The 24,939-nt window shown below is 43.9% G+C and overlaps 1 long non-coding RNA gene across 1 annotated transcript; it reads right to left on the minus strand.

The window, feature by feature from the left end:
* Positions 1-3,972: 3,972 nt before the first annotated feature.
* On the minus strand, positions 3,973-5,218 carry LOC124698712. The gene is made up of 3 exons (XR_007001066.1): positions 4,984-5,218; positions 4,502-4,890; positions 3,973-4,335 (listed from the first exon to the last, which is right to left on the minus strand). It is a non-coding gene; the product is annotated as an uncharacterized LOC124698712 (long non-coding RNA).
* Positions 5,219-24,939: the final 19,721 nt, after the last annotated feature.

The raw sequence follows: 24,939 nt of genomic DNA on the forward strand, positions 1-24,939 counted from the left end.
CTTCCATCTCGGCCGTATCGCACGCATCTGCCCTTCCCTTGCCTGTGAGGAAACATAATCCATTCATCAGACCCAAAAGCACCGGAGTTACCGCGATCTCCTCCTCCTCTTTCGCCTTTTCCAGTCCTCCCGCGATCTCCTCCTCGCTGGCTGCCGCCGCCGGAGTTACCGCCTCCGCCTTCAATCACCGTCCACCACACTGCCCATATCTCCATCCTCCCGGCGCATCTCCATCACTACCCCGCCAATCCCCACGCCTCGCCGGCGGGTCATCTCGCAGCTCTCCTCACCGGCTCGCCGCGCTCCAAGGCCCGTCGCGCTCCTCACCGGCTCGCCGCGCTCCAAGGCCCGTCGCGCTCCTCACCGGCCTGCCACGCTCCTCACATCACAGGCCCTCCTCACTCCCCCACCAGACCATGTTCAGTCAGGTGCCTGCATGATCCGCTACCGTGGCCCCTCCTCGCGCGGAGGCATCAGCCTGGACGCCGCTGCCAAACTCGCCTAGCTCGCTCCGCTCGCCTAGCCTGCAAGAACAAGGTTGCGCCTCTCTTCTTTTCTTTTTCATGTGTTTTGCTGTTAGTTTCTAGGCGTGGATGGATGGTACCTCAAATTTAAAGCATGGAGATTCCGATGTATTGTTTGGTCTGTGCGTAAAATTCAAATGAATGTGTAGATGTTGATAATTGCATGTCATGCTACTTTGATCTACTTTCCTCGGTATTCGATGCTGGACAAATATTCATCCGGTTTTGTCTGCATGATTATCATGTACTGTATTTTTCTCCGCACAGGTTACTGCATTTTCAGAAGTATCCTCTTCACATCCCTCAAGCTGAACTCAAGATATGGTAAAACGTTTTATGGTCAGCTTAAGAATGTTTATGCTGAATATGAGCTTCCAATTTTCATTTAAAAATAAAACGAACCAATTTGCTGACTTTTGATTTAGTTATTCACAAGAAAAACATTGTAACAAGGGTTAGTTAACTTGATTCAGTGGCATGATTGCATCAGGCTGAGAGGCACTAGCTTATAATTACTATTCTCTTTCTCACTCAGATTATTGGGAAATTAGGGTTCATATTGTCAGTTCACTATTTTGATTTGTATAAAATAACTTACACGTAAGGTAGCTTAGCCAAGCTCATAGCATATGATATGGTAAGGATCCTTTGGTTAATTGTTGAAGCAAATTTGTTCATTCAAGTTTAAGTCTGTTATACTTTTGATAATCATGTCAGCAACACAAGGTACAATGAACAAAATGATTATTCATGCCATCTGGTAAACATGTATACTGTGTGCTTTTCTTATGTTGGTCAATCAGTAGCCATCCACCTTTTCTGTTATGGCCTTTATGAATGAAATAATTAACCACCAATCAGAAGGATATATTGCAGTTTACAGTCCATTTTGTCCTCTTTCAGACTTACCATGAACTATTTCTCAGTCACCACGCATATTCAACTACGAACATCCACTTCCGATATTTTTCGTTAAATTATTTGATGAATAATTTGATGTGAAGAAGATATTTCATAAAAGTGTGCATTGTTCTGTTCTGATTTCAGATTGCCGTGCTAATTTATTAGGAGATGCCAATTACAGAATTTGTAGACCACTTGTGTTATTGTACTGATGAGCGGGTGATCATTGATATCTTATTATTTTTGTTCTTAATATGGTGACTCAGTTTAGAATTTGGGGCTTCCTTACATGTCCTCTTCAGCCTAAGTGATTGGGGAATGACATAATAATGAGTAATTGCAGTATTGCAAATGGCTGTGAACATCTAGAGCCGTTTTTCATTACCACTTTCGGTAGAGTCTTCTTGCTTCTTGAACACCCGACGTATAGAGCTCCTGATGGTCCCTATATTGTTCTTTCTTGATTTGTGTGGCAACATACAAAGGTTAGTAATTATTGTACACAAGCCAGAGGTCTTTGATATGAACTTACCATACTATTGGACTGCTACTACTGTTCTTGAAATGCAACAGGTTAATTTTTTATATGTTTCCCTCTATCAGATATGCAGCTCTTGCAAGAACAGAAGTCATGCAAGTTTTTAATAAATAAGTAGTTATGTTGCCTAATGTGATTTTATTGTAATATTATGAGAATTCTTATTTTTTTATATAGTAGAGATGTATGTCTTTAACAACTTTTCATAGCTGAATCAACTAGGGGTAAGAAAAGAGTTAATGAGCAGGATATTTTGTAATTACTAGAGGAGTTAGAATTGCATAAAATTGTGCAGTATAAGAGGTTCTTTGTTTTATGCTCTTAACAGGATTATGTCCTTATTTGTTTAAAGGACATCGAGACCATGGTTTGATGAGGTTTTTGTGCTAACGTGGAGAACAGATTATATGGTACTTCTTTGTCATATAGGCAAAAATTATTGAGCCGTGCATATGGAACTATAGAATACTGCAAGAGACTTTTTTTTTATCTTAGTTTTATGTTATTCACACTGAATACTTAGGAAAAAATGTTTCTCTATTTGAATCAGATTGTACAGTGATTGATTTGACTTAAAAACTATCTGTTGGAGCACGTGCATGATTCGTTTAGAATCTGAATTTATTTTGATTATTGGAGTTACCTGATGCATTAAACAAAGCTTCATTTATTGAGTAAATATTGGCATCTTTAGAAGGCCCAAAATTACAATTTTTGACTTAAAATATGATACTCTACAAGAACAAAAGCTGTGGAAAAACAACTCATTGAAAAAAAGGATTCAAAAATGTTGTATCACAGAGACGTGCGTTGCACGTGCACGCTAACTAGTTACCTCAGTCAAATGAAGTGGTGCGCGAGAAAGAAATCATATACCCTTTACCACCTGCCCTTTAATTTTATACATGAGACCGTTACCCACTTTTCAGGGCCATTTAAGTTACGGTTTTGCTATGTCTCAGTCAACTGAGATTTTCTTAAGTCTAAGTCAATTACAAAAAAAGTGGTTGAGTTGCACTTTTCTGTTAAAAAAGTGCAATTGCACTTTTCTGCCAGAAATGTGCAACTGAACCGAGTTGCACTTTTTTTTAAACTGCAGTTGCACTTTTCTGAGTTGACTGAGACTTAAGAAAATCTCAGTCAACTTAGACATAGACACACCCTTTAAGTTACATGAGAAATTGACCTGATTGACTGTAAAATGCAAATAAGAAGTTAGCATTGACAGGTGGTAGATAATATTCGACGAACTAATGAAAAATTACTCTAGAACACTCTAGAACACTTTATAAGAGAAATATGTGATAATGTGTTCTGGTTACATCCTAAAATATGCAATTAGCACAAGTATAGTCTAGCTCAATATAGCTATATGGAGAAAATACTACAACAGAGGAGCCTTTTTAAAAAATTGGTTAAGTGAAAACATTTCTATCTTTAGATAATGATGATCATGGAGTATGATCGGTTTTTAGTGGATACTAGCTCTACACATTTACAGACAATCAGATATTCTAATATGCATTCCCCACACTCCTAAGTCATCCAGGCATTTAGCTGATCCACAAAACTCCGAACAAACGGTAAATGCCTATCTGACAAATTTCCAATTTTCAAAGGTGCAAAAAAACAACCATACCTATATTATATAGGGATGTGACAAGCAAACATTCCACATGAACAAAATCCTTTCGCTTCTATTAAAAATGAATCCGCTTTGTTTAATATCTGCCAATAGGTGGAGTGGTGAACTAAGTTCTATTGGGTTGGGAATACTCACTTTCTTATGGGCAGGATGAACATCCTCTTGCCAAGACTAAACACCAGAGAAGTAACTGAAAGTTCAAGAAAACAGACATCAGATCGACCATGATAAAAATAGAGGCTAGGTTCATGAGCACCGAAAATAATTTAATAGAATCATCCTAACATACATGAGTGGAATCAGTGATCTTGCCCTTAATTCAACAAGAGCCTGCCGTTAGCTCCCAGATCAAATAAGCATCAGGCCGACCCTTTGCTGTCTACTTAGATATCGACAGCCTCAACACCACTGACCATACTGGGATGGATGAAAGTTAGATGGAAGAACGAATAAGGGTAGGAACATACACTTTCTTGTCAACGAAACATTTACATGATCTTCCCTTCGAGCTCTCAAGCTACTCCAGCACAGGAAATGATTTCCATCAGGTGCATGGAAGAGGGGAAACCCGTGGACTGACTTCTCCAACATACGATGAACGTGGCTTGCCAATAGAGCATCTCAACAAGCGTCGCCCGGCACAAACTGCAAAATCGCAAAACCACTGCCCGCAATCCTCCTAATCCAGCAATCCAACCACAATAGAAACCACTGCATGCATTTATCTGTACGAAGGACAAGATAACTGTAATTTCAACAATTTGTTCCAGAAAAGAGATAAGCTGCAGTATATTCCACATGGCATTTCAAGTATCAGCAAGCTTTGTATCCTTGTTAATTTAATTACACAACTAACTTGATACTCCATCGCATAAAAAAACTCAATGTTACCTGATTTTGAGGTCTTTGACACAGAGAACATGCATTCTTCTGGCCAAATCAAAGTCATGCGCTTGCTTCTACTCTCCGAAATCTGCATCTGGCCGTTGCTGCCTATGTATCTATCCTTACAAACTCAGCTTTACATCAGACATAGATAGAATCAGAAAAGAAGCTCGTCTTATCTTTCGAAATATCGCCATGCTATAGAAGCAAATCATAAAGTATCCCTAACCAGCTATGCACTAGATCTATTACCCTAGACAAATGCACTCCTATATGCTTGTTTTTCTCCTACAAAAAACATCACTCATATGTAAGAGAAATCCCTAGCCTGCACTATGGTTCAGATCTGAAAATGTCCCATCCATTACCCAACCCCGCGTCACTTTGCCCCATCCCTGCCATAATCAAGTTAATTAAGAAACAAATTGTTGATTAGGCTAGGATGGCTATGAATCAGTATCCAAGATAAGATTCCATTCTTTTGCTACCTATTGGTTCGATGGAGAGCTTCGACGTGGGGAGAGGCACTTCCAGCTCCTCTGTGGTTGTCCTCCTAAAATCCTAAGCCAAGCAAGCAACTGGAAAAAGATCTCATGAACTGTACCTGCACTCGTTGTCTTATCGGACATGGGGAAGGGATGGGGAGGAACAATTCGAGGAGGAGCACCCCAGTGCCCTGGTTGTGCACCGCGGCGCCGCCGCGCTCGTGGTCTTGGTCGAGGAGCCCCGCCGCTGACGTTGCAGTACATAGCTCCACCATGACTGGGGCCGATGTAGACAAGGGAGTTGCCGCGCCCGGACGCCGGTGAGATCCTCATGGCCGCTCCGAACGGCCTGGGATGCTCGACGCCGCCGCCCACGAGGCAGACTCGCTTGGAGGGCACGAGGCCCTCCTTGACGGTTGGCAGCACGCGGTGGTCGGGCTCGTGGTTGGGGGAGAGACCATGGCGGCGGCCCCGCGCCCCCGCGCGCCTGGCGGCCTCCCCGCTTCCGCTGGCGTCCCGGTGCAGCGGCAGTGTCGGCGGCGATCTGCGCCGGCCCATCCTCCGGCGGCTAGGACTTTTTTGGGGGAGGAGAAGAAAGAGACAAGAAGACGTGGGAGTTGGTGGCTGCCTCTCTCCAGGCCCCTCCCTCCATAGCCAACGAGGGGCAGGTGCCCTCCATCGCCGGCGAGGAAGGGAGCCCCCGTACCCGGCGACGAACGCCCGATTGCCACGCAGGTACGAGCCGCCCTCTCCACAGCGAAATGAAATGCGAAATTATGGATTGCAAGGAAAACAACAGGCCAACCACCGCGCTCCAGAGGAAGTCCGTCCAACCGTGACGGTTTCGTGGCGCTTCTGGCATCTTCGTGGCGACTCCAGCTTTCGCCTAAAATTCACAAATCCCAAATTCTGATTCCACCCAAATCTCCACTGATTCCAGTCAAAATCGAATCACAAATTCGTCCCCAACTAGATCCCTGCAGATCCGCACCTCCTAGCGTGGTAGTGATTCGCAGTGCTGCGTTTCCTGAGGCAGGCACTAAGCTCAGTTGGGCTGACGCTGCTGAAAGCCGCCGCCAGAACTACTTCCACCACCCGCCCCATCCCCTGATCTATTCTAGACCCTCTTTCTATACACTCTCAACACATAGCTAGTACCTGAGTGTAGGAGAGCACATCTGAGCTTCCCCATCCCCTTATCGGAAGGAAGCTTTTCCGCCTGGGGCAGGAAGCAATGGAGAAGGTTGAGGGGCTGATGAGAAATCTGAAGCTCTCAGATGCGGAGAGAAAGGGCCTGAAGATCCCCAGTGGCGGTAGAAGCAAATCAGCATCAGCGGATCCCAAGGCTATGGAAAAAGTGTTCTCGGAGAAACCGGCGAATGCGGAAGGTGTTGCAAATGCTCTTGGAAGGATTTGGTGCTCCCTGCGAGGAATACACTGCAAAAAAGTTGGTGAGAACATATTCCTTATCACTTTCTATCAAGCTAGCGGTAAGAGGAAAGCATTAGATGAGGGGCCTTGGATGTTTGGAAATGATATGTTTGTCATAGAGGACTCTGATGAGAATAAGGATCCAGAAGAATATGAATTTGCGAGTGTTCCAATCTGGGTCCGTGTTTTTAAGCTACCGTTGGGAATGATGAATAGAGAAACAACAATAGCTCTTGGTGCAGAGATTGGAGAATTCATTGAAGCATACGCGGATCAGAAAGGAATGGCCTATGGACAATATTTGTGTATAAAAGTCAGAATGGAGATCACAAAGCCCCTTATGAGAGGAAAGATGGTACAAATAGGAGATGAAGGGAAACTGAAATGATGCCCCTTTGAATATGAATTCTTGCCAGATTTTTGCTTCACTTGCGGCAAAATTGGGCATATAGATAAGAGTTGCACTATTCAGCTGAAGGAAGGAGAGGTACAACAATATGGTAAATGGCTAAAAAGAGTTCCACAACAAAGAGGATCAGGAAACTATGAGAGGCCACAAAGAAGTAACAGCAATAGTGGAGAGACAAGATTTCCTGGAAGCACGGGTAGCAAAGGGAGCAGTACAAGAAGTGATAGTATATCATGGAGAAAAGAGAGACCGTTCTTATTGAGAGAGGCTGATAAAAAGGGTGAAGATAGAGAAATCAATAGTCCCCATAAGGATAAGAAAGAGACCGATACTCAAACCGATTGGAGGGAGAAGAATATGAGCTCAGGCAAAAAGATTGTGCAGGAAAAGAATGAAGTGGAGCTGATGCCTACAGAAAAAGATGAAAATCCGCAACTCTCTGAAATAAGAAAGAAGGGAAACATGACGAGTGGGAATACTGGCACAGGAAGTCTGATTAATATCCCAGTAAAGAGTGAATGGAAGCAAAATAAATCAAACATGGAGGAAAAGAAAAAAGAGAGTAAGCAGCAAACTTTCAGAAGGAGAGAAAGGAAGAGTATGGAGAGCAAGAAAGGAAACTCTGGGGAGGTTGCAACTATTGTGGGGATAAAAAGGACAAATATGATAGAGGAGATGGAAGTGGACACTGAAACAGTAACAAAAAATTCAAGAAGGATGAGAACCAGGAAAATACGCCACAGATGAATGTGGGGCTATCGAAACAGCCCTGCGGGGACCAATGAAGATAGGAAGCCTGAATTGCCGGGGATTGGGCAATGGCCCGGCAATTCGTAGTCTTCTGGAGTTCCAGAAGAAGGAGGACCCTGGTGTGCTCTTCTTATCAGAAACAAAACTAGATGAAAAGAGGCTCCAATGGTTCAGATGGAAACTTGGATTACCAAATATGGTGGCAAAAGACTGTGAAGGTCAAAGTGGCGGTTTGGCGCTGTTCTGGAAAAATGATATAAATCTTACAGCTGGTTTGAAATCAAGATATCACATAGATGCAATAATAACTCAACCAAATGGCTCAAAATGGAGATTCACGGGGATTTATGGGGACCCAAAGGCTGAAAGAAGAGAAAATACATGGAGACTGCTTAGGAATATTAAGCATCATAGCAAGCTCCCATGGGTGTGTGCAGGGGACTTCAACGAGATACTTTTTGACTTCGAGAAAGAAGGCGGAGCGGTGAGGCCACAAAGCCAGATGGATAGATTCAGAGACACCTTGGTGGACTGTGGTCTTCATGATCTAGGCTTCCTGGGCGATCCGTTCACATGGAGGAATAATAGCTGCATGAGTCAACACTATATAAAAGAGAGATTAGATAGGGCAGTTGCAACAAAAGAGTGGTGTCAACATTTCCCAGAATACAAGGTGGTGAATGGAGATCCAGGACATTCTGGTCATAGGCCACTAATAATTCATGTACTAGGAAATCACACTCAACGCCCAGCCAAGTGGGACCCAGGTCATTTTCGATTTGAAGCAAGGTGGCTAGAAGAAGAAAATTGTGATGCAGTAGTTCACAACGCTTGGCGGAATTCAGAGGTAGAAGGAAAAAAGCACTGAGGAGCTGGAGTAAGGAATCTATAGGTGACCTGGAAAAAAGTATCTTTAATATAAAGAAGGACTTGGAAAAATGCAAAAGAAGTCCTATTTCCCAAAGCCAAGTAAACCGAGAGCATGTCTTAAAGTATAAGCTGGAGAAATTGGAAACAAAAAGAGACCTATACTGGAAGCAGGCTCATGTCAACTGGCTTCAAAAAGGTGATAAAAATACAAAATTCTTTCACTCTTTTGTTTCCGAAAGAAAGAAGAATAATAGAATTAAAAGCTAATAAAAGAAAATGGAGAAGTGGTGGAAAAAGAAGAAGACATGGCGCATGTTGTTACCCAATATTATAACAATCTTTTTACCTCTACTGCAGGTAAAAACCTAGAAGATACCATTGAGCAGGTGGCACATCGTATAACACCAGCCATGAATGATATGCTTATCCAAGACTTTACCAGAGAAGAAATAAGAGGAGCTCTAAAAAAATATGGGGGATCTTAAGGCTCCAGGTCCAGATGGCATGCCAGCAATCTTCTACAAAAGATACTGGGATCTTATTGGCAAGCAAGTGGAGGATTAGGTACATGCAGTGCTTAATGGCAGCGACATACCTCCAGGCTGGAACGACACCTGGGTTGCATTAATACCAAAGCTAAAAAAATCCTCAATATATGAAAGATTTACGGCCTATTAGCTTATGCAATGTTGTCTACAAACTAGTCTCAAAAGTTCTAGCTAATAGGCTTAAGACCATCCTGGAAGATATTATAGCCCCCAACCAAAGTGCTTTTGTGCCGGGACGGCTCATAACAGACAGTTCCTCCTAGCATATGAAGTAAATCATTTTATGCAAAGTAAAAGGAAAGGTACAGTGGGTTACGCCGCTGTAAAATTAGACATGAGTAAAGCGTACGACAGAGTAGAGTGGGTTTTCTTGGAAAAAATGATGAGAAAAATGGGTTTTCATGATAAATGGATACAATTGCTGATGAAATGCTGCTCTACAGTAAAATACAAGTTCAAAATAAATGGGTCCCTAAATGAAGAAATAATACCAAAAAGAGGCCTCAAACAGCGCGACCCCATCTCCCCTTATCTCTTTCTGATTTGTGATGAGGCCTTTTCTAGCATGCTAAACAAAGCCGACCAAGAAGGAAAATTAGAGGGAATCAGAATTTGTAAGAAAGCCCCGAGCTTTAATCACCTACTGTTTGCAGATGACTCCCTAATTCTTCTAAAAGTGACAAAAGAAAGTGCATATCATCTGCAAAATACCCTAAAATTGTATGAGTAGAGCTCAGGACAGACTATAAATGTTTATAAATCTTCCATTGTGTTTACTAAAAACACAATGGTAAGTGATAAAAAGAAAATGATGGAAACTCTAAAAATCACCAGCGAGGGCAGAAATAGCAAGTATCTTGGCCTGCCAGCTTTTGTAGGAAAATCTAAGAAAAGAATGTTTAATTACATAAAAGAAAATTCTGGAGCAGAATACAAGGCTGGAAAGAGAAATTGTTATCAAGGGCTGGAAAAGAAATTCTGATAAAAGCCTGTGCTCAAGCGATACCAATCTATGCCATGACTTGCTTTGATATAACTAAGAGTCTATGCGAGGAAATCAATAGTGTAATAAGCAGATTTTGGTGGGCACAGCAGGATAAGGATAACAAAATTCATTAGCTCGGATGGGAAAAACTCACCATAACAAAAAGAGAAGGAGGACTGGGATATAAGGACCTATACGCTTTCAACCTAGCTATGTTAGCAAAACAGGGATGACGCCTACTCACTAAGCCAGAGTCTTTATGTGCCAGGGTAATGAAAGCTAGATTTTATCCAGATACCTCAGTCCTACAAGCTGAATATCAAGCTGGAATATCTTATGCTTGGCGGAGTGTATTAAAAGGTATTAACTTACTAAAACAAGGCATAATTAAAAGAGTGGGTGATGGAACGACTATTAATATATGGCAAGACCCATGGCTGCCTAGACTCTGGAATAGAAAACCAATAACTCCTAGGGGAAAAAGATTATCACGAAAGTCTGTGAACTGATGGATCCACTCACAGGCTCCTGGGATAATCATCTGGTGAGAGAACTTTTTTGGCCACAAGATACAAATCTGATACTATCCATCCCTGTTGTTGAGGACATGGAAGATGAATGGGCATGGCATTTTGAAGAAAAAGGCCAGTTTACTGTGAGATCTGCATACAGGCTACAGAGACAGCTGGAAGATTTAGCTAGGAATGGACAGATGGGTTGTCAAGATGCAGGAAAAGGTTTCAATTGGCTTCCCATTTGGAAACTGGAATGCCCTCTCAAGGTCAGAATGCTAGTTTGGAGAATAGCCCATGATAGCCTTCCACACCGAGTCAACTTGGTGAGAAGAGGGATGGATCTAGATCCCATTTGTCCAACCTATAATAGACTTAATGAAGATGGAGCTCATCTTTTCCTAAAATGCAAGAAAATAAAAAAACACTGGACAGATCTCCAGCTAGATAACATTAGAGACAAGCTGCAAAAATGCCAGGACGCCCAGGAATTTGTCAAGGAGATAATCCTGTTAGAAAGAGGACAAAGACTGAAAACGATAAGTCTGATTTGGTGGATTTGGCAAGCTAGAAACAAGGTGGTAGCAGGAGAGAATAAAAATCTGCATGGGTCCATTTCATTCCTGGCTACAAAAATGGCTGCTGAATTCGAACTATTCTTCACAAAAGAAAAGGAAGTTAAAAAACAGAGTGCTCAATCATGGGTTCCTCCAGAAGGAGATATGTTAAAAATCAATATAGATGGCACTTATGCGGCTGAAAAACACAATGGGGATGGGTTTCATCATCTGAAATTCTGATGGGCTTTCTATGGGTGCGGGTGCAGGCCATATCCCATATGCATATGATGCACTCCAAGCTGAAGCTGTTGCATGTCTTGCCAGTTTGCAAAATGCTCAAATGTGGGGCATGATGAAAGTCCAAGTGGAGACGGATTCCCAATTACTTGTCCAGGCGATCAAAGGAAGAAATCAAGACATGACGGTAAATGGGAGCTTATTCAGGGAGATAAAGTTCTTTGCTAGCTTAAATTTTAGTATGTTTGAGATCAAATACTGTCCAAGAAGTTGTAATAAAGTAGCAGACGCCCTAGCAAACTATGGTGCAAAGTTAGGCCAAAGTAACGTTGTAACTTGGCCTGAAGAGGCTCCAGAGTTTGTAAATGTTCTCCTAGACAGCGATTTTGTTGTGCTAGATATGTAATGGAAGTTTCTGTTACAGTTTCAAAAAAAAACCACCGCGCTCCAACCGGGATTTGGTCGACAGAGCATCACGTAGCACTAGCCGCTGACGCTGTCCCCGCAGAAAGTAGGCCTCCTTGTCAGTGACTGGGCTGGTACGGAACGGACGGTGAAAAGGGGACGCTAGGGAATGGACGGCGCGGACCACATAAGAAGTGCTCAGATCGTGATCCGACGGCTAGGAGAGCTCGATCGGGAAACTGGACGGCTGCCAGCGCGCCACCTCCTCAGATCGAACGGTCATGAATCAAGTGCCCTGGATCGAGGTCCTAAGGTGCAAGAATGTTCTAAAGAGATTCTATATTTTTATTACAGAAAGTACATTTTGCCGCCGCCGTCCAATTTGTGATTCGAGGATGATCCTGGAGGTTGACGTCGTCTCCCTTTTGTATCCGTGAGACGAGAAAGTGTGTCTGGTTCACTTGGTCCCTTCAGGCCCGCAGTGGCGTCTACTGGGTCGCGGAATGCGCGTGGGCCGAGCTGGCTTGTTGTCGAGGCTTACATCTCGTTTGTCCCGAGCAGCTTCAAGAGAGCTGCTGACACCCCCTCCTCCTTGAGACATGGCTTGCCCCGAAGCCATTGTTTCGGTAAACTTCTGTTTGAGCTGAAGTTTGTCTTCCCGGGTGACATCTGGACTAGTGCGTGCAGGCCCCTGCACTTGCACTTGTGCTCTGCGCCCAGTAGGAGTTTGGCGCTAGCGATGTTCAAGGAACTTCACAGGAATTGGAACAACATCAATAGACACTGAGAGTTCATGGGATGTGTCATACCTTGGTTGCGCACCTTGCGGAGTTGAGAGACATGAAATACAGAGTGGATCTTATAAGCTGGCGGCAAAGCCACCTCGTAGACCACTGGATTGATGCACTTGCTGATGGTAAATGGGCCAAAGTACCTCAAATCCAACTTATTGTTTGGACGAGATACTACTGAGCTTTGGGCATATGGTTGCAACTTGACAAAAACCTCATCACCCAGTTGAAATGTCCGTTCAGTTCGTTTCTTATCTGCTTGGATTTTCATGTATTACCAAGCATAGTGCAAATTCTCGCTGCGAAGTTGCTGAACTGCTCGCAGCCATTCCACCCATTCCTGTAGAGATGGGGCTGAGGAAGTGCAAATTTCGTCGATGCCCAGTGGCGAGGTTCATGACCATATAAAGCGACAAATGGAGACATCTTGATAGCAGAGTGGTAGCTCGTGTTGTCCCAGTATTCAGCTAGTGCTAGGTATTGACCCCACTTTGATGGACAAGCGTGTGTAAAGCAGCGCAGTCACTGTTCAAAAAATCGTTAAATTCAATGATTAATCGGCCGATTAATCGCTACTTGATGGTCGCCGATTAGCCGATAAACTCATTTATCACCCGATTAACTCATTTATCGCCCGAGTAAACGGCCGATTTGCCTATTAATCGCTAATCGCCAGCCGACCGAGTTGACACCGATAAGAGATTTCCTCAACATTGCGCAGATATATCTCCAACCCCTGGTTCACCCTTTCCGACTGACCATCTATTTGAGGATGGTAAGCAGAGCTCATATGCAAGTCGTTGCCGACAAGAGAGAAGAACTCCTTCCAAAACCGATCGATAAAGATTGGATCCTTGTCTCATACCATTACCTTTGGAAGCTTGTGGAGTTTGAAGATGTTGCTCAGATAAGCGGCCGCAACTTTAGCTGAAGTGAAAGGATGGTGGAGCGGAATAAACTGAGCGTAACGGGTAAATTTATCGACAACCACCATGATACAGTTGGCCGATCAAGAGGTAGGCAATCCCCCGATGAAATCCATCGTCACCATCTGCCAAGCAGCTTCCGGGGTCGGAAGAGGCTCGAGAAGTCCAAGGTACTTGATGCGCTCAGGTTTGGCCTGTTGACAGATCAACCAAGACTGGACGAAGTTCCGTGTTTGCGATTTCATCTTAGGACAAGCAAACAACTTAGGGATGCGAGAGTAAGTCACTCGGAACCCTGAGTATCGTCCCACCGTGCTGGCATGAAACGCCTTGAAGGTTTTCTGCTGCAAGTCCACTGAACCACCCAGCCAGATGCGTTGTCGAAAATATAAGAGGTTATTTTTCAATATAAAACGACCTTTAGGATCAGGTCCTTGTTGGAGTTTCTGAATCCACTTCGAAGCATGAGCATTATTGATGTAACTTGCTCGTACTACTTCTAGCCAAGCCGGTTGGCATTCACTGATGGTGTTGAGTATGAAAGAGTCTGAATGTTGCCTGCGAGAGAGGGCATCTGTTGCGCCATTTTGTTGCCCTTCACTGTAACATATGCGGAGCCGTAACTTCGAGAAGCTTAGTGAAAGTTTTTTTGTTGCCAGACAGTTGTGAGTCACTGCTCCTCTAAGTGTACTAGACTCTTTTGATCTCTCCTTATGGTGAATTCTTGATGTTGTAAGTATGGGCGCCATTTTTCAACAGCCATGAGAATCCCTAGGAAAACACTGTTTTGTGTATTTTTCACGTTCAGAGACCTATATGGAATTGATGTGGGATTTCGAGAGTCATTTTTTCACCGAGAGAAGCAGTATGGACTTTTGGACCAGACCTGGAGAGGTCTGAGACCCAAAAGACGGCAGGTGGGCGCTCCTACCATGCTAGGGTGCGCCACCCAACCTCTTTCAGTCGTCGATCGTCCACGCTTGATTCTTTCGCGAACCGACGTATTTTGACCTAGAAACCACTATATATATGGCCTCTGAGGGTTCTCTGGAAGAGAGCGCTGCAGAAACACAGAAACACGTAAATGGGGGATGCAACAGAGAAGATTGGTGGGGGAAACTCCTTTGGAGCCGCCGCAAGAGCGATCTCCACCTTCTCCAACGTCTTCCGCATCAACACCATGATCAAGGGAAGTAATCCACCTCTGGACTACGGGTTTGTGGCAGTAGCTTGATCTATTTCTCTCATGTTCTTCATAGATCTTAGTACCATATGAGCTGCTCAACATGATTATGGTCAAATATGTAATTCCTATGTGGTGGATCTTTATTCTATGATATTGTGCTATGAGATTTTGACTCTACTTTGTGTGAGTTGTATTGATAGATGCATATTATGTACCCCGTTCTTAAGTATTGGTTCTGATCCAACCTGTATGCGAAAACGTGTGTGGGATGATGTGTGTGTTAAATAGAATAGCATGGTTTTAGTGATTGGATAGTGACAATAAATTCATGATCTATTATGGCTTTGCATTTTCTTTTGCTATCTCACTAGGGATAAAGTGAATACATGTGCTATGTTCGTCACGTGACAAGTGATTGTCTTGTTTGTTCATGGTAGCATATTTGATATTCAAACATCATATCAAAGTACTTATTGCTATACTCCGTTAATTTTTAATACAAGTTTGCATGGAGTTTTTCCTTTCTTGTGGCTAATCTGATACCAGATGTAAGGAGGTGGATGGGTTGTCTCTGGATTACTCTCTATAGTGTCTCATAGAGATCGAATACAAGGAATTCTCACAGGAATGGAAGCTATCCCACTACAGAAAGTAGAGTTCGCCACCACCTTCCAGTTCTTGATCCCGAGGATGATCCTGGAGGTTGACGTCGTCTCCCTTTTGTATCCGTGAGATGGGGAAGCTGTGTCTGGTTCACTTGGTCCATTCGGGCCGGCCTACAGTGGCGTCGGCTTGTTGGCGAGGCCCACATCTTGTTTGTCCCGAGTAGCTTCAAGAGAGTTGCTAATAGTAGGCAGGGCACGTGCTCATGCAGACGATAATGATGGGGTTGGGCGTGTTCGATGGAGGCGCTCCACAGTTCGTCGAGACATGGACGGCGTACGTCCATGATGGTGGCAGCTCCTCCGGTGTTCATCCATGATGATGGTAGCTCCTCCGGTGACGATGGGGGCAACGCTCCGGTGCGAGATAAAAACATAATGAGGACATTAGGTTGTGCGCTTGGGTGATACAAGATATGAGAAGAAAGAAATGGGTACTAGGGCCTCGTATACCTTTTGGACTCGACGATAAGGACGTCATTGCTTCGGTGACCGCAGAGCCAAAACGGCAATGAAATGACCCATCACCATGTCCTGGGCGTAGACCTTGTCAATATGAATCTCTTGGTGTGAGGAATCGCCAAGATGGTCTGTCAACACCCGGATTTTTAAGTCCAGATGCCTATTATGCCATTCATCGCAATCCCAGGAATAATGTTGTTGCGAGACATAACAGTATATATCATAAGTCATCATTCATTACAAACCATAATCGTCTTACGAAAGTAGATCACATGATCCAATATTACAACCATAGTTGACCTATTGATCAACGAACATCACAAATATTACAAAGCGGAAGCGTAGTAGTAGTAGTGGACTATCTAATTCCACAGGCCAACGCTTGACGTTCGAAGAACTCCTAGTTGTTGTAGCCGTCCTGCTGGCCGTCATCTTCATACTGCTGCTCCTCTTCATAGTCTGCCCATTTGAATAGCCAGGGACACAGCCGTGAGTACTTTTAAAGTACTCGCAAACTAATACTAGGGTAAGTAACACTAATTTCCTTAAAGGGGTGGTAAGCTCTAGGTTTATTTGCATAAGCCAATTTTAGTTCATAAACCTTTTAGTAAAAGACTCCTCATTTGCTAACTAACTCAAGTGGGAACATTAGTGTCATTCCCATAACTCAGTTGTGATTCAAGTCAAGTCACCATTCATGTCACCCTTTTAGTTCGTAAAATATCTGACAACGGAACGATATGGCCTTTCCAACCGTCCGTAACCGTGGACACGGCTATTCGAATAGGTTTACACTCTGCAGAGGTTGCACACTTGTGCCACAACATTTGATTACATCCGTCGAGGATAACCCCGAATCATCGTAACTCAGTACGCGGATCATCAACCCTAACCTTTCACTTATATATCCTAGTATAGGCACCTCTCCCCATGAGCTGGGCCTCCCAGTGAAGACAAACCGTCAGCTTGGTAACTGCACAGGGCTTGGCCGGACATTCACCTCTTTTCACGTCATTTCACATCATTTCACTTAAACGGAGGCAGCCTCGGCATAACCCCTATGATTCTTGTTTATAGGGAACCCATACTAAGACACATAAACTTCCAGTTAAGCCCTACCCATAATCAGGTATTGTGGGGGTACTTGTAAATTGGAAAGGTATCGCATCCAAACCCAACCGTCAGTTTTTATCAAGTTCACCAAATCATTCAAGTTACATTCACCTTCCAAAAATCATTCAAGTCACTTCACTTCACCAAGTTCCCATCTAGAGTAGTCAATTTTATTTGTTAGCACTAGCAACTAGTCATGAGGGGTGCTAACTAGCTTTGATTGCTCTAGGCTAAGTTTGAAACTCTTGTGCTACTCTAGACTAAGTGAATCATGAATCAAAAGGTAACTTTGATAAATAAAATTCAATAAAGCTTGTAAAGTAAAAACTTGGGATAGGACCATTAAGCATAAGGCAAAATATGGTGATGCATTGCTCTTGTAGAGCTTTGCACTTTGCAAGTTTATTAGCTTGCCTTGGTTGGTGTATTGATCAAAGTGGTCTTCTTCTCCTTGGAAGTAGACCTCCTCCTCCTCTTGATACTCCTCGGTACTAGCATCCAAAAACGAATAAGATGTATACAATCACCACTCAAGACTTAAAGGCTAGACTAAGCACACACATGAGTCACACATGCTAGGCTAGCATCACTACATCAATCAAAAGGGGTTTGACTTGTGTGCTAAGTAATCTTGTAAGAGAGAAATAATTTCCTCTCATTGAAACTTCTTAAGGCTTAAGTTCCTCAAATAATAATAAGGTATGAATTCATGTTGATCAAGTTCAACAATTCATATCTATCATTTGGGGAAAATGATTTAAATGAGGTGCTAACCTCATACCATTTGATTTTTTACTTTTACAACAACTTAATGTCTCTAAGTAATTCCAAATGAGTGGATGTAGACTAAGTCAACACACCACTTTGAATTTCTTAGGACCATGATTTAAATGAGAGAGAACCTCTCATACTATTTGGAAAATAATTTTGAATGGTTTAAATGAACTAGAAATAGCCACATAGCCATTATTTTGATCTAGTCCATGATCATACAAACAACTATGTGATGTTTTTACATAAACATGTAGAGTATGTGAAATGTGATTTATGAGAGTTGGAATCAACTCAAAATCACTTAGGGTTGATTTTTAATAATTGTTTGAAGTTACAAAAGTCCATGCCTTGTTATTTTTGTCACTTTAATTCTACAAACAATCTAAGGGTGAGACCAGTGGGGTTGGATAGAGCTTTTTGTAAGATTTCCAGCAATACCAAATTCATCAAATTTGGCCCAGTGGATTTGAAACTATGCAATTTTGAAAATGGAACCAGTATTGAATTTTGAACTAAACAGATAAATCCAATTTGAATTTATTGGGCTGGCGGGAAACGTTACTGGGCCCAAACCGTTTAAAAACGCACAGGCCAGCCCATCACGCGTCCAGCACGCGTGGGCTGCCTGACAAGGTGGGGTCCACCAGTCAGCCTAACATAACCAGCGAAACGGTAAGATTCAATTCTAGCCGCAGGATTAGAATGTGATCTAACGGTCGAGGTTCGTCGTCGTCGGCGACGAGAAGAGCTCACTGGCGCGGCGAGGCTAGGGGGTGGGAGGCTCACCGGTGGCACGGCGATGATCGGCGACGAGCTGCGGTGAGGTTGTCGACGACGAGGAAGCAGATGGTAGCAGCGGCGGTTGCTGGGGAGGCTCCAATCGATGGCGGCGTTCTCAGCACCTCCGCGGCTCCAGCGATGAAATTGGTTGGCTATAGAGGTGAATCGAGCAGGGGCATTGGTTGAGGAGCTTGAGAAGAGAGAGGGAAGCAAGGTTGTGTGAAGATTGGAGCGCAGGGGTGGCTCCTTTTATAGCGGCGGATGGTGGCCGTGGTGCTGTGACGATGTCACCCATGGCGACGGTGCTAAAGCGGCTCTGGGGCACTGGCGATGACGCTCCCGGCTCGGCGATGTCATGGCGGTGACGCAGGGCTTGACGGCGGTGAAAACGATGCAGAGGAGAGGACGGGCGCGTGACGGGAGCTTGCAGTACCGCGGCGGATGGACGTCGTCGATGGCGTCGTCTACAGGCACGGCGCGAGCCAATGATCGTGTCTGGGCGGTTCCTGGTGACGTTGCGGAGCAGTTGGCGCAGAGAGGAGGGCTAGGGGTCAACGGTGCTGGCGGGCGACGTCGTGCTCGTGCGCGTTCTGGAGCGTGCCAGTGCACGCTCTATCGTGCGTGTGCACGTTCTGGGCGTCTCTGGGCGTGCACGGCCTGGCGCGTGTGATGCTCCATTGCGTCGAGGCTGGTGTCTGGCACGACCAGGAGAGTGTGAGGAAGCGTTTTGACAAGGTTGTGCACGATGAGAAGGGCCAGAGAGAGAGATGGCATGGTGAGGCCATGCCATGCCACGGCATGGTGTGTTTAGGTCAAAATGATGATGATGCAAAGGACCAATCCTTGTCTATTGTATTTGGCACTGAGGAGAGAGGTCAGAGAAGGACATTTGATGAGCAAAGCATGATGGTTTAGGCTATGGACTGCTGGTTTGTTGAGTGTGTTGGTTTGGCAGAATTGTGCTCACCACCTGTTTGATGAAATGGCCGCAAGAAAGTTACTTTCAAATTTTTGGATGAATTTTGGTGGGTTGCAAACATATAACATTTGAAGTCTACTGATGGTGGTTGGGGTCAATTTGGAGTTGGTTTGCAAAATCACAATTTGCACATTATCTTAAATTTGTTTCAAAGTCTCAACTTTGCTTGATCACCATTTGAAATTGAGCAAGAATTTGCATTGATGGTTTCGGGCAAAGTTGTTCACTTTGATGTTGTCTAGGATGAGGTGCAAAGATTTGGCAAAGTGTAGTTGATAAATCTCTAAATAACAGGGCTCAAAGAGGGCATCAGGCTAAAATTGTCACAAGTGACCATTAGTGCATGTGAGCTCAAATTTCATTCAATTTTGATTTGATTTGAGTTTCTTTGATTCCAAAAGTGTTTAAGTGTTTAGTAACCATTTACAACCAATGGTGCAAGCCAAAATGGTCTAGGTTAAGAATTTGTAAAAATGGCATAAACCATATGTGTGTGTTGGTTTGATTTTTCTATTTGCCTTTCTCTTTTCTTTTTCCTTTTATTTGGTTGATCAAGTGATTATTGGTTAGGGTTTTAGCACCCTTGAAATCATACAAACAATCATCATGGCAAATGCACACTAACACACATATAAAAGATGAGTTATATGCATAGCACTATATGGAGATAAAAAGTTTTTGTTGGTTCTAAATTTTGCATTTTGGAAACTCTCTTTCCTTCTTTATTGAAAAGTTTGGATGTTACAAACCCTTCCCCCTTAAAAAAGATCTCGTCCCGAGATCTTAAAGAAAACTAGGTACTAAAGAGGTCTGGGTATTCCTTCTTCATATCTTCTTCTCGCTCCCAGGTGGCTTCCTCTTCGGTGTGGTTACTCCATTGAATCTTCGGGAATTTGATACTCCTGGTGCGGGTGGTTCTGTAAGCTTCTTCCAGGATGCGGATAGGTACTTCGCGATACGTCAGGTCCTTGTTGATATCAACCGATCTGTGATCGATGTTCTTGAACAATTCGGTCTTCTCCGGCACTTCCAGGCACTTCCGGAGCAATGAGATGTGAAACACGTTGTGTACAGCTGACATTTCCTCCGGTAGTTCCAGTTGATAAGATACTTCTCCTCGGCGGCTCAGAACCTTGAAGGGTCCGACATATCGGGGTGCAAGCTTGCCTTTCAGCTGGAATCTCTGCATTCCTTTTGAGGGGTGACACTTTTAGATAGACAAAATCTCCGATCTCGAAGGTCATCTCTCGGCGTCTCTTGTCGGCGTAACTCTTCTGTCTTGACTGAGCGGTCTTGAGGTACTCGCGGATCTTGTGCACCTTCTCCTCGGCTTCTCGGAGAACATCTGGTCCAAAGACTTGGCTTTCTCCGACTTCCGACCAATTCAGGGGGGTACGGCACTTCCTTCCGTACAGGGCTTCAAAGGGGACCATTTGTAAGCTGACTTGATAACTGTTGTTGTAAGAGAATTCTGCGTAAGGCAGGCAGTCTTCCCACTTGGATCCATATTCCAGTACACAAGCTCTCAACATGTCTTCGAGTATCTGGTTGACTCTTTCAGTCTGTCCATCAGTTTGCGGGTGGTATGCCGTGCTGAAATTTAGCCGGGTTCCTAGTCCTTCATGTACTTTCTGCCAGAATCTGGAGGTGAATTGTGATCCTCTGTCTGACACTATGGACTTCGGGGTTCCGTGCAGGGCGACTATTCTGGAGATGTATAATTCAGCTAGCTTGGGGCCTTGATAGGTGGTCTTGACGGGGATAAAATGAGCTACCTTGGTCAATCTATCGACCACTACCCAGATAGAATCGTTTCATTTGCTTGATTTGGGCAGTCCAGTTATAAAGTCCATTCCTACCGAGTCCCACTTCCATTCAGGAATCTGCAGGTGGTCTGTAGCAGCTCCGCGGGTCGCCGATGTTCTCGCCTTGACTCTCTGACAGATATCACACTTGGCGATGTAGCTTCCGGTCTCACGCTTCATTCCATGCCACCAAAATTGTTCCTTCAAGTCTTGATACATCTTGGTACCTCTGGGGTGGATGGAGTATAGGGTGTCGTGGGCTTCCTTCAGGATGACTTGCTTCAACTCTGAATCTGATGGCACACATAGGCGTCTGTTGTACCAAAGCACTCCTTCTTCATCTTCGGTGAATCCTGGTGCCTTCCCTGCGGCTATTTGGCTCTTGATTCCGTCAATGCTGGCATTTCCTTTCTGTGCTTCTTTGACCTGACTGATCAAGGTGGGCTTAAGCTCTATGCTGGCTAGGAATCCTTCACTAAGTAGCTCCAGTCTAAAGTGCTCAAACTCTTGATACAAACTAGGCTGTTCTATGGCGATCAGGGAGTTCAACTGCATTGGCTGTCTACTCAGGGCATCCGCTACCACATTGGCCTTGCCGGGGTGGTAGTGAATTTCCATATCATAGTCCTTAATCAACTCTATCCATCTGCGCTGCCTCATATTCAGCTCTTTCTGGGTGAAGATATACTTCAAGCTCTTGTGATCCGAATAGATCTCGCATCGATTACCCATGAGGTAATGACGCCATACTTTCAAACCTAAGACTACGGCTGCTAACTCCAAGTCATGTGTTGGGTAGTTCTGCTCATGCTGCTTCAGTTGCCTTGACAGATATGATATCACCTTGCCTTCTTGCATCAACACACATCCAAGACCAATCTTGGATGCGTCACAATAGACGTCAAATGGCTTGGTGATATCGGGCATGATCAAAATTGGGTCTGTGGTTAATCTACGCTTGAGTTGGTGGAAACTTTCTTCGCACTTGTCAGTCCAGTCAAACTGCTTGTCCTTCTTCAACAGTTGAGTCATTGGTCTAGCTATGCTAGAAAATCCTTCAACGAACCTGCGGTAATATCCCGCTAATCCGAGAAATGCACGGACTTCAGTCTGAGTGGTTGATGTCTACGCACGCTTCTATTCCTGTAGACAGTGTTGGGCCTCCAAGAGCGGAGGTTTGTAGAACAGCAGCAAGTTTCCCTTAAGTGAATCACCCAAGGTTTATCGAACTCAGGGAGGTAGAGGTCAAAGATATCCCTCTCAAGCAACCCTGCAATTACGATACAAGAAGTCTCTTGTGTCCCCAACACACCTAATACACTTGTCAGATGTATAGGTGCACTAGTTCGGCGAAGAGATAGTAAGATGCAAGTGATATGGATGAATATGAGTGGTAATAACAATCTAAAATAAAGATGGCAGCGAGTAAACATGCAGTTGAACAGTAAATAAACGGAGTTTCGATATTCGGAAACAAGGCCTAGGGATCATACTTTCACTAGTGGACACTCTCAACATTGCAATCATAAAGGAATATAAATAAGCACTTCACTATGCGATTCTGAATTACTCTTTGGCAAGATAACGAACACTAATTCATCATGTAGGCAAACCTTAAAGATGTATTCCCAAGTACTAATAAACACCCCAAGCTGTCACTGTGAGCATTCATAGGAGGTACTAACACACCACAATTTCATAGAGACATCCAACTCAAATCATAACTCGGTGAATAATTATTCTGTGAAATATAGCCTAAGAGACCCACACGGTGCACACACTGTCACCTTTACACACGTGGGACAAGGATTCTCCGGAGATCACATAAGTAAAATCCACTTGAATAGCATAATGACATCTAGATTACAAAGCTCATCATATGGATCTCAATCATGCAAAGGAACTCATGAGATCATTGTATTGAAGTACATGAGAGAGAGAGATATGAACCACATAGCTACCGGTACAGCCCTTAGCCTCGGGGGAGAAATACTCCCTCCTCATCATAGGAGACAACACCATCGATGGAGATGGCGGTGGTTTCGATGGAGATGCCTTCTGGCGGCAATTCCCCGTCCCGGCGGCGTGCCGGAACAGAGACTTCTGTCCCCCGAATCTTGGCTTCGCGATGGCGGCGGCTCTGGAAGGCTTTCTGGTGTTTCGTCAATCCGTGTCAAGGATTTAGGTCAGGACGGCTTAAATAGGCGAAGAGTCGGAGCCGGAAGGGCCACGGGGCCCCCTCACGCAGGGCGCGCCCCCCCTAGGCCGCGCCGCCACCATGTGTGGGGCCCCCAGGGCTCCCCTCTTGTCCCACTCTGGCTCTCTGGAAGCTTCCGGGAAAAATAAGGTTCTGGGCGTTGATTTCGTCCAATTCCGAGAATATTTTCTTTGTAGTATTTCTGAAACCAAAAACAGCAAAAAACGGCAACTGGCTCTTCGGCATCTCGTCAATAGTTAGTGCCGGAAAATGCATAGAAATGACATATAATGTGTATAAAACATGTGAGTATCATCATAAAAGTAGCATGGAACATAGGAAATTATAGATACGTTTGAGACGTATCAAGCATCCCCAAGCTTAGTTCCTACTCGCCCTCGAGTAGGTAAACGATAACAAGGATAATTTCTGAAGTGACATGCTATCATAATCTTGATCAATACTATTGTAAAGCATATGAGATGAATGCAGCGATTCGAAGCAATGGTGAAGACAATGAGTAAACAATGAATCATATAGCAAAGACTTTTCATGAATAATACTTTCAAGACAAGCATCAATAAGACTTGCATAAGAGTTACTCATAAAGCAATAAATTCTTAGTAGAAAGCTTTGAAACAACACAAAGGAAGATATAAGTTTCAGAAGTTGCTTTCAACTTCAACATATTTATCTCATGGATAATTGTCAACACAAAGTAATATAACAAGTGCAATAGGTAAACATGTAAGAATCAATGCACACAGTTGATACAAGTGTTTGCTTCTGAGATAGAAAGAATAGGTAAACTGACTCAACAATAAGGTAGAAGAATGGCCCTTCGCAGAGGGAAGCATGGAATACTATATTTGTGCTAGAGCTTTTCATTTTGAAAACAAGAAACAATTTTGTCAACGGTAGTAATAAATCATATGTGTTATGTATAAGACATCCTATAAGTTGCAAGCCTCATGCATAGATTACCAATAGTGCTCGCACCTTGTCCTAATTAGCTTGGATTAACATGGATTATCATTGCATAGCATATGTTTCAACCAAGTGTCACAAAGGGGTACCTCTATGCCGCCCGTACAAAGGTCTAAGGAGAAGCTCGCATTGGATTTCTCGCTTTTGACTATTCTCAACTTAGACATCCATACCGGGACAACATAGACAACAGATAATGGACTCGTCTTTAATGCATAAGCATTCAACAACAGTTAAAATTCTCATAAGAGATTGAGGATTAATTGTCCATACTGAAACTTCCACCATGAATCATGGCTTTAGTTAGCGGCCTGTGACGCCCCGGAACCGGTACCATGAGGATTCCAGGGATCCCGCCGAAATCCGCACGATATCGATCCAGAGACGCCCTCCGACACGACGTGCGCGACGAATCACACACGTGATGCCAGAGGAATTACCACGAGCGGTAACATTACAACAGGATTACAATAGAGCCCACAAGAAACATATATTACAACAAAGACTCCACGAGTCAAGATACAAATATACCATACAAAGATCTGAATCATACAGAAAATCGAATACGTCCGAGTACGGACAAGATACAA

The sequence above is a fragment of the Lolium rigidum genome, chromosome 3 (genome assembly GCF_022539505.1).
Source record: "Lolium rigidum isolate FL_2022 chromosome 3, APGP_CSIRO_Lrig_0.1, whole genome shotgun sequence".
Taxonomy (NCBI): Eukaryota; Viridiplantae; Streptophyta; class Magnoliopsida; order Poales; family Poaceae; genus Lolium; species Lolium rigidum.